Source organism: Pelophylax lessonae, assembly GCF_965119305.1.
Source record: "Pelophylax lessonae genome assembly, chromosome: 8".
Taxonomy (NCBI): Eukaryota; Metazoa; Chordata; class Amphibia; order Anura; family Ranidae; genus Pelophylax; species Pelophylax lessonae.
In genome coordinates this window covers 71570616-71582246 of record NC_138775.1, presented here as the reverse complement: position 1 = coordinate 71582246, position 11631 = coordinate 71570616, and positions in this window count along the sequence as shown.

The window sequence follows — 11631 nt, the reverse complement described above, 5'->3', positions numbered from 1 at the left end:
GCGAGTGGTTAGGGCAAGGCATACTCCAAAATGATTAGCATATAGCAATTATTAAGACAATCATCTCCTTAAGTAAACATGAATGTTGGACAGTCTAAACCCCCACAGCCGAAGAACAAAAGGTACCTTTCTAAACAGGCTGGAGACCATAAGGCAAGTTTCTTTGCTTACCTTGCACCTATGCACATATACTGATAGCCAATGGGATTTCAAGGACAGTGCACAGTCACAGGGATCAATTCAGGGTCTTTACTCACAAATCCCATGGACAGCTGCCACCTTCCAGCTTTCTCCAGACAGTGCAGTGAGTGAGACAGTCCTTCCCCAGACCAGATCCCTTGTGGGTAGGTCCTGCAAATAGCTTCTGAGAAAAGTTATCCAGGCCTTCAGCCCTGACACCACTGAGGCCTCTATAACAGCCCCAGAGTCTATGGGGTTCCTGAGGACAGCAGCCTCTCAGGCCCTGGAACCCTCCTGGGAAAGAGAGACCAGCTTTCTAGTTCTTCAAACTTTCATCATTTCAGCCCCCTTCTGGACACTGCTCTCTAGGGATTGGCTGGAACCTGATAAATATTTAAAGCGGAGTTCCACCCTAAAATTATACTTACCTCCATCTTCTTGCTCCGGGTCACCTGAAAAACAAATGGATAATCGCAATTTATTTTTTTTTACTTACCTTGTTTAGAAGAAAATATACTTACCTTACTTCCCCTTCCTCCCCTCAGGCCGCCATGGCGATTCGTCACTTCCTGGCTTGCAATGATTCCTGGGTGCTGAACGTCATCGCTCCCAGGAATCAATGCGCCTACACCGGCCCCGACATCAGTTCCGGTGCAGGTGCCGTCATACCTTGCTAAACAGCTTCTGGGCATGCCAAGATGCTGTGCAGGGATGACGCTGCAGCACCGGAAGTGACGGCGGGGCCGGTGCAGTGCATCGAAGAAGACGGAAGAGGACACAGAAGAGGACCACGCTGGCTTCAAGCTGCCCACACCTGAGATGGCAGCGCTGGACAATACATTTTCAAGGTAAGTATTTCTTCTAAAAGGCAAGTGCAACCTGGGACAGATCAGAGGCTAGCCATTGTGGAATGCACTAGCCCTGACTGTCCCGGGGGTATTTTTATTAAAAAAAAACTTTCCCGGGGTGGAACTCCGCTTTAAGCTGTCTATTTGCATCTCCCTCCCTATGCTCTGGAAGCTTCTTCCAGAGGCAGGGGGAAGCAATCAAATTGCATGGGGGCCCCCTAAAATTCCAAACCAGACCTTTGGAGTCTGATATGGATTTCAGGGGAGAACTTCACACAAAAAAAAAAAAAAAAGAAATTTGAGGTTTCGCCTACACCAAAATCTATACCAGACCCTTTTCTAAGCATGCAGCCTGGATGGCTAGGAAAGGGAAAAAAATGAACTTCCCTGAACAATAATAGGCCACACACCCTTGGTATGAAGGGTGTACCCTGCTAGGGGGGACCCCCTGGCAAATCACCTTGCCTCCTTGTTGAGGAGGATAATGTCCTGTAAGGGTAGGGTGATGATTGTCAGTCACGTCCTCCATGTTTCTATCCTCAATGGGAGCCAAGCAAGGGTCACATGAGAGGCCTACCCCGGGTGGGTTCTTCTGGGCTACATTGGGCACTTTGTTTCAGGGTCACTTTATACACAAACATACACACATAGGGTACCTTTTCTATATGCTGTTTTCTTGATATCTTGCAACAACAATGAGGCTGCCGTGGGGGGAATACTCAACCTTAAGGTGGACCTCTACTTTTAAAGATGAATGTACACCATGTACACTGCTCTACCATTGTTCTCCAGTTAACTCTCAGTTTCCTGTGACAATGAACAACTTCACATTAGCTTGCATTTTTAAACAAAATAAAAGTTCAAAAGTAGACATTTTACAGTCCAACAGGCAACACGTGATACTTTGCTATTTCCCTAACTAATACTACAGGATGATGTGCTCCCCTGGCATACCTGCGTAAGTGCATTCAAGTGTCCATAGTCATTTACAGGGTCTCTCATGCAAGCGTAGATCCTTTGGAGGCATTTTCCAGTGCTGGTGTCTTCAAGGCAAATCCCAAGTTAAAAGGTCTTTATTACATGCCATGGCAGGAAACTCCTACCCCTACGGGCTTCTTTTTCCGAATCTATTCGCTGCGGGACTTACATTCAAGGCTGAACCATGTTTACTAAGTGTCTCCTCTGGAACCACTGTTGGCTTCCCGGAAGGGGATTCTCTCGGACTGGACCACTGTCCCAATTTATATCATACTGGCAAGTTGCTGGACCAGACTGGAAACCCACCAAAAAGATCAGGAGAGTGGGCAAAGCATTAATCCCAACCCTCCCAGCTGGGATAACATCCACTAATCATCTCGACTTGCTTGCAGGCCTATGCCCCACAACCCTGGCCCGGTGGCAGTGACATATTAAGCACTAACTCGAAAGTTGTATATATTTTGTATCCTTGGATTCTAAATATTACATCTGAAGCTGGGGAGTCTACATTAACACTCATGTACTAGTAGGCTTTACACAGTGTAACCAGATTCCACATTCTTTACAGCAGGATCCTTATTTTATTTGGACAGGATTTGAAAGCCCACTTCCCTTTTTCATATGCTGGTATTTGAAATGCCAGCTCAGAAATGCATTATAGTGGATTTAAAAGTTCACTTGGTTTTCAAATTATGCTGTCGCTTCCGCAAGGCTAGATGTAAAATTGATTTTGTAACCTATGTTGGTTCATCTGTATAGTGATAATTGATTTTGTGATCTTTTATACTTTGGTGGACAGAAGTCATTTTGTTAGACACAATTAAACTGGCTGTGTAGTAGTGCGGGCGACTATACAGTATACAACATATGATCTCACTTGCTGTACATGACAATGACAGCCTGCTGATGGAGCAAAATATCAGATGGAATCAAGCCGCTTAATAGATTGAAGATTTTGCTTTAACTAGGTCATCTGGTTGCTTCTATAAGGCACATTTGTAGGTGTACTCAAGCAAAGTTAAAATTTTAAATAGATGAATAAACACAGCCCATATTCCCAACACTTACATTGTACATTCAGGAAAAGGTTTGTTATAGGAGATGTTTCCTTGGTGTTTTTCATCGGGCTCCCCATGGTTAGATTGTGGCCTCTGGGAAGCATTTAGTGGGCATGAGAAATAGACATTGGGAACACTTTTTAAGAAATGTATATGGGTATCACCCACAGGAACAGCTAGAAAGATGCCCAGGGCTCCTTTCTCAACAGTTGCCCCTCAGCCAGGCACACGGTCACAGTCTCTCTCCAGTACAATGAACATTCCAGGGGTTTTAATTTTGGTGTTTTTTTTAATTGGGTGGGATATTCCAAAACTATGTATAAAATAGAAGGATGCTAATCTTCTATAGAACTATGAGCCTGTAGCAAACCTGAAAAGATTAGATTTCCTCTGGTGGGAAGTCCAAGCAGAGTCCTTGCACTGGGAAATAAATAGATTTAGCTCTGCAGGACACTGGAACCTATGTCCCCTTTACACACACAGCTGACTCTAATACATGATGGATGGCCTCACCCCACAGTGTCTAGGATCTCTCTCCAGCCTGAACTCACAAATATCTTTAAAAAATTGGTTTCCTTCTTCCAATATTCTTGCAACACTTTCTCCCTGTGATACCAGACTAGATCCTTTAGAGGACAGACCCTCAGTCAGCTTTCTGCAGCTTCCAGCAAAGCAGGCCTCCAGGTAGCCCACCTAAAGGTCTAGGCACCCTGCAGGAACATGGCAGGATGGACTAAAGGGGGCAAGCTGCCCCCACCTTACCTTGGGCTGTGATCTACTTCTAAGGAAAAAATCCCTCACTGCTGTCTGTCTCCGCATATTTATACAGGCTCCCAGCTACCATCTAGGTGACCTTCCCAAGGGATTGGCCACAGCTGTATGAATATTAAGCTGCTGATTAGACTCTTCCTGCCCATTCATTTTCAGCATTTTTTGGACTAATCAGGGGGAAGCAGTCAATCCTGCAACCACTGCAACATAGAACAGATCAAAACAATCAACACAGCCACACTGGTTAAAGTGAGCCAAAAGTAAATTTGCCTAACAACAAACTGCAGCTCCACCAGATACAATGAGCACAAATTAAATTGACCTAATCCTAACACCTATTTACCTAATTCTATTTACCTATCTAAGAGGGTGCTACATCCCTTCCCAGGTCGCAATGCACAATTCAACATAGGTTAATGGAAAAATAGAAATCGTTTCGTTATCTTGATCTCTTTTGTCACATACCTCAAACTCCAATTGTATTTTTTAAACCATATGCACTGTATATCAAGATAAACCTTTTCATTTTGGTGCTATAGGTTAGTCACTTAATTTTATGTCCTCTCCAGAACTAATCATGAAGCCAATTGGTTTGCTTGCATCCTGGCACAAGAACATTTGGATCTTGTTTTCACGCACTTTGGGGATTTTTTTATTACTCTATTATTTTTTAACATAAAAAGGACTTTTTTGGGACTTTATTTCAAACATAAATTGCTTGTGGTGTATTGTAGATTTAAAGGGAAATGACCTATGTTTGATGTTTATCAACACTGGGGATAGCGTTTTACATGTATGGTTTTAGTACATCATGACAGGCATGCCAACTATAGGCCCTTTATCAAAGCCAAATTAGTGTGCATGTGTAACATAAATGTAAGAGTAGGGTAGTTGTGCCTTAGCGAGATATGAAGTGATCTGTAGAAGTAGTATAATTGTAGATGTAGTGTCATTTTGGGTTAATAAGGATATAGTATTCTGTACTCAGTCATACACATATGTCCTGTTATTAGCATTTGAAAAGGACAGGACCAGTCTCTAGGATAGAGGTGACACCTAAATGCCAATAAAAGTCTCCCATACAAGTAAACAAAAATTGTCACCATCCTGAAGCCTCAGAGACAAAAATTGTCACCTTCCTGAAGCCTCAAAGAAAACTGCTAGTCATCTTGGCTACGAGGATCCACAGGGGACGATGAGAGGCTCTGAACAGTCTGCAAGCTTTGATTGGTATCATCAGATCTAAGGAATGTATTTTATCTCTCATAATAGGTAAAATATTAGTGACAGAGAGATGAAAATAATTCCTTCTGATGGTTCACGTGTTGGGCTACAAGTACATGTAAATCTGTATTTGTAGTGCATGTAGAATCCTAGAGAAACGCACAAAACCGTTATATGGCACCTGATCACGGCAGGCAGGCAGTGTTTGGTACTGTCACGATCAGACCGATGTGCTGGTGTCAGAATTCCTATCCCTGACTCAGCGGTCAGCGCCTTTCTGGGTCAATTCACCTCTGGTCATTTCAGAACATGAAACATTCTGTGGGCTGAGATGGGGACACCCCCCTGGGGTTGATTGGTCAAGTGCTAAAGTCCACCCACATTCATATTCCAATAAATTGGGGAACCTGAGATATGGACATTGTTCTTCCATGAAGCCAGTTCTAAACTGGGGAGTCCCCACACGGTTTCCGGTATGCTTCTACCAAGGGATAAGCTTCGGTAAAGTTTATTTCTGTTTTTACTCCTTTTTATTTTCATAGCAAATTGCCAATTGTGTGTCTTCTTATCTTTTTTGTATTTTTTGTAACTCCTTTTGCTTTGTATATATTTCTTATGCACTGCCCACTTTCGGGATATTAAATTATAAAATTAATAAGTGACTTCTGTGTACTAAGCTAGGACTCATATCTCTGGAGAGATTGTTGCATTTTAGTGCCTAATTGCTTGGTCTAAGCTACATGCCAATCTGTATGCAATTGCACTGCGTGTTGGCAGATTGCATGCAGATTGTAAACTAGACGTAGATCTGTGTGTGTGTGGTGGCCCAGCAGACCAGTCTGCGGACAAACTGTTGGGTTGTGGCAGGCTATCGTTTGTGGTGTGTGGGTATGGGGACAGTGGGAAGAGTGATTAACACCGGGGTTCTAGCTTGTAGTATAGCTGGAGGAATCCTAGTAGTGTGTGATAATTGCTAGACTGCTCCCCAACCCTTACAGTGCACCAGATTGTATGTAAGATTTGTATCTGCCTGTGTGTGGTCAGCCAGCTGGATTGGAGTGGAGTCTCCCTCTAGTGGTGACTAAAGGCAGTGCGGGCTGTGAAAGTGTCAGAGCCAGTCTTATTACTTATTAGTAGGAGTTTCCCTTATTCCCTTATACTCCCCAGTCACGAAACCTCGTCTCGGTTAGCTAGTCGCCGTGGGCGTAGCCAATCGTGACAGCATGCATGATACAAATTATTAAATATAGTATCACTTTAACCCTAAGGCTGAAATAACACCTGCGCGTTCTGAAAAAGTGGGCAGAATCACATGTTTCTGGCTGAGTTTTCAGAAATGTGGCAAAACGCACGTCACACTTGCAGTGCCAATATTTCCTAATGACACGTGGTGTGTCACGTGTCATTAGTTTGCCACGTTTGTCACACAAAAAAACTAAAATGTGTGTTGCTTTGCTCAGTGCCAAAATTCATCCTTTAGTTAAAGTGGAACTCAACTGTATCTGAGCACCACAAACTGAAAACATTATTTTGTACATTTTTAATATGCAAAGCAAACTCACTCATACATCTATGCAGTGGTGGGATTCAAAAATTTTAGTAACCAGTTCCGACTTTCCCAGCAGAATGACCAGCGTGCCCCCTTTTAATGCAGAATGACCAGCGTGCCCCCTTTCAATGCACAGTGACCAGTGTGCCCCCCTTTCAATGCACAGTGACCAGCATGCCCCCCTTTCAATGCACAGTGACCAGCGTGCCCCCCTTTCAATGCAGAGAGACCAGCGTGCCCCCTTTCAATGCACAGTGACCACAGCATTGCCCTCAATCATTGCAGAGTGCCCACAGCATTGCCCCCAATCATTGCAGAGTGCCCACAGCATTGCCCCCAATCATTGCAGAGTGCCCACAGCATTGCCCCCAATGATCATTGCAGAGTGCCACATCATTGCCCCCAATGATCACTGCAGAGTGCCCACAGCATTGCCCCCAATGATTGCAGAGTGCCCACAGCATTGCCCCCAATGATTGCAGAGTGCCCACAGCATTGCCCCCAATCAATGCAGAGTGCCCACAGCATTGCCCCCAATCATTGCAGAGTGCCCACAGCATTGCCCCCAATAACTGCAGAGTGCCCACAGCATTGCCCCCAATAATTGCAGAGTGCCACAGCATTGCCCCCAATAAATGCAGAGTGCCCACAGCATTGCCCCCAATAAATGCAGAGTGCCACAGCATTGCCCCCAATGATTGCAGAGTGCCACAGCATTGCCCCCGATGATTGCAGAGTGCCACAGCATTGCCCCCAATAATTGCAGAGCGCCACAGCATTGCCCCCAATAATTGCAGAGCGCCACAGCATTGCCCCCAATAATTGTAGAGCGCCACAGCATTGCCCCCAATAATTGCAGAGCGCCACAGCATTGCCCCCAATGATTGCAGAGTGCCAGCGATCCCCCGCGAGGCCCATGCACTTACCTCACCGACGGTCAGGCAGCTTCTCTTCAGTCCCCGGCTCCCAGCATCTCCGAGTCCTCAGTCCTTCCGCCTCCTCGTCCAATGGCACGGGGTTTGCCTTTCGGCCAATCAGGAAGCGAACCCGAAGGAAGGACCCGCTCCCTGATTGGCCAGGAGGAGGATCCGTGTGACAATAGCGAATTTTCATTCGCTATTGTCACAGAATGGGCGGGTCGGGGCGCACTGCTCTGCTCCCCGGCCGCCACGTCTGCGGCTGCGCGGTCCAAGCGCGGGACATTCAATTGTACTGCGTGTCCTTAGACGGTTCTGCGAACTTGCAGAAAGTTAGTAACCGGTTCTATGGAACCGGTGCGAACCGGCTGAATCCCACCACTGCATCTATGTCTCCATACTTTATTTTGTTGAGAAATCACTTTGAAAAACGTCCCCTGCCTAGCATTTCTAATCACGTGGCATTTACTTTCTGAAATTCATCTGCCCTTAGCTCAGGCATGCAGGCAGGACAAGGAAGGTGTGCTTAACTGAGAAAAACCTCTCCTCCCCTTCAGATGAAAGGATGAATTCCCATGAAGACTCCTGGGATGTATGACATAATTTTAGCCTAGGGAAAAAGCCAGGAAGCAACTGAAGAAATGTAAACAGTAAAAGTTGAAACAAGTAATTATAATATACTAGTGCTAGTAGCATAATGATTAAAATAGTTAATGTTGGTTGAGAGAGTTTAGCTCCACTTTAAGAAAGCATAGGGAGAATAGATTCAGCCTGGGTTCACACTGCTGCAGTGTGAGACACCGCATGTAATTCACACAGGAATCGCAGCACATTCCTGTACAAATTAAATGTGGTTTCTCTGACTGGGTTCGCACTGGATGCAATGCAAATTCATGGCAAATTGGCTGTAGATTTGGAACGGCATCTAAATCGCAACCTGTCCATGCGAACCAATTTCAGAGTGTATGTTCAGTTAAGAATGGTTTGCAGAACGCAGAATGCGATCCCATTCTGGTGCGGATAAAAAAATGGTCCTGTACCAGTTTGGTGCAAATGCAGTGTGATTTGAGCCATACAAATCCATGACTCAAATCGCACCCCAGAGACACCGCATGTAATTCACAAAGGAATGTGCTGCAATTCCTGTGTGATTTACATGGAGTGTCTCACACGCAGCAGTGTTAACCCAGACTCTAGGGGGGGTTTGAGCCATGGATTTGTAGGGCTCAAAATGCACCGTATTCACTCCAAGCTGGTGCCAAACCCTTTTTCTGTGCACACCAGAATCAGATCGCATGGGTGTTAATACCCATGCAATCTGATTCTGAAAATCACGCTGTGGGGTGTAGTTAACTTAACATACACTCAGCAATCGGTTCGCATAGACAGGTTGCGATTTAGATGCAGCGCCAAATCTGCAGCGAACTTGCACTGCATCTATTGTGAACCCAGGCTAAGAGACCATTTCCTTGTATGTCATGAAGAATTCCCCCTATGGTTCTCTTTGACATCATTGGCTATTAGATGATTTTAGATATGTAGCACCCTCCTAGGTAGGTGCTAGCGAGAGAGTATAGTTTTGAGGTCTGTCTACTTACCAGAGGAGCTACAGGTAAATCTATATTGCTCTCTGCCTATCAGGGAGCAGGATCTATTAGTGAGGTCTGCTTAATGTGCTCAGTATGCGATTCATTCAGTCTGAAGAGTGTTTCAGGCTGGTCCAATAGGGAGGCATGTTGGACAGTGGGAGGAAACCTGACCAATGGGTGCATAGGCTTTTGATACCGTTCTGGTGATTGGCAGAGGGCAGGTTGCCTTGGTGCATTCTGGGATACTGTATAAAAGCCAGGAGCACATGTGCTGCGGGGTCTTTGGCTGGAAAGCAGAGTCCCAGAGGGAGGGGGCGGCTTCCTCCTCCTCTGTAGAGGTGTCATGTGGTCTTAGGAGGTCATCCTGAGGACCAGAGGAGCGTTTGAAAGGAGCTGAACCCTGAGGTCCAGGAGAGCTGACTGAGGGGGAGACACTGAAGACCCTGGGACCGCAGTATCAGGAGTACAGGGACTCATGTCAAGGGGCCTGACCTGAGGGGGGGCCACCCCTGCTCGTAGGATAGTCAGTGGACAGGTGTCAGCAGAGGAAGAGAGAGGATACTGGGGAGAGTGTCCTGAAGATAATTGTTTGTTCACCAAGTCGTCTTAGGAAAAAATGAATAAAAGATAGGGTGTTGGCGCTGCCTATTTAAAAAACAATAAAAACGTACAAACTGTAAATACTATAAAGTGACGGTGACAAATAATTTAGCGTAAATATTGCATGCTAAAACATAACTCAATACAAATGAGTGCTAATCAAAATAAAGGTGCTTAGCAGATAAAGTGCTTATCAAATAAAGTGTTGTAGTGCACGTGCAAAGAATTCCCAACTGTATCATACAGTATATGGAAAGTGCTGTAAAGAGCTGGGGAAAGAACTAGTATGCAAAGGATAAATATACAAATACAAGAAAAATGTAATAAAATGAAAACACAATCAGAATAGTGTTGGTGTACAAATAGAATATACTAAAAGGAAACACAATCCAAATAGTGCTGGTGTGCAACCAATCTGTGAATAGTCCCAACACAATCCAAATAGTGCTGGTGTGCAACCAATCTGTGAATAGTCCCAATGATGGAATTTCTGTAGTCCAGTGACTGAGTATATTGTGCAAGAAAAAATATATATGAGTGGTAGGTGACAATCACTGTATTCAAAAGGGTGACCCCGTGCCGTGTGGTAGGGTGCTGCGTGGTCCTTTCTGGTGAAAAGGCTCACTTACCAGAAGCACCCACCCCACACAGGGGTATAAGGCGGGTGTATAAGAATCAAGGGTCTCGGTGTCTCCCCTCCTCCTGGGTCGATGGGTCCCTGAAGTGGTCCCTGAGGTCCTAACTGGAGGTATCCCTGGGGTATTAGTGGATCCTACTATTCTCCTATAGGCTGGGGATGATCCGAGAGGTCCGCCAGATATAGCTCATAGCCGTATACCAAGGGATGATAGATAGACAAGGCACATAGCGTAATACCGTCTAAGAGGTTTATTCAATATAAAACAGAGAGGTACTTACAATCAGAAATAAGTAAACAGGCACAGGTACGAGTGTGGAGCGCGATGTGGTCCAAGCCTCGTTCTCGATGTGCGGGAACCGGAAGTGACGCGACACGCCGTACGCGTTTGGTAATAAATACGTCCTCAGCAGCTTCGTGTGGGTATTTGGAACCTGTTATAGTTAGGCGTACTGAGTATGGAAGGTCTAGGCCTAACTATCGGAGAAGGTCTGGTATCTGGTCTAACTATCTCCCTAGCTTGGATAAATCTGTTATTGGGTGGTGTGGGCTGGATATCCCTGGATTCCCTGTTGGGTCTGAAGGAAAGGGCTCGGGGTGTTTCAGGAATAGGTGTTATAGGTTCATCCTCGAGTTCCTCCTCTTCCAATGATGATTCCATAGACGATGGAATGGTAGGTGTGTTGGGGATTTCCATATCTTCAACCCCACCCGTTTGCCATTTGTATACGGTTTGTTTTTTATAGTCGTTGACATCCCGACTAAATTTTTTCTGTTTCTTTGATTGTAGAGCCATATCATATTTGTTAATATAGGTATGTAGCTCTTTCTCTTTATCTTTATATTCTTTAAGTTCAGAATAAGGTGTTAAAGCAGTCTTAAGATCAGTGATAATAGTTTCTACATTCTTAAGTTTAGCTTGTCTTCGTTTTATAATGAGGGTTAGGAGTTCTGTCTCACATCGATTGAAAAAGACGTACCACTCGTCTGCGAGTATTACGTCTTCTAACCCATCATTAGGGTTCACATCCCACCTCAGTTGCCTGGGTGTGATTTTATCTTTAATATACATCCTAAGGATGGATATGTCCCACCATATTCTGAGTTGTTTTTCTAATGCATGCTTAAGTTGTTTAAATAATGCATCCATATCATGTCTATTCGCTACCTTTTCTTGATTAAATATATCTTCTTTATTGATGGTTCTATTGGTAACATATCCGAAAAGATCCATTGCTGCAGAGGTGGTCATGCCCCTTAGGGTACGTGAAGATGAGATG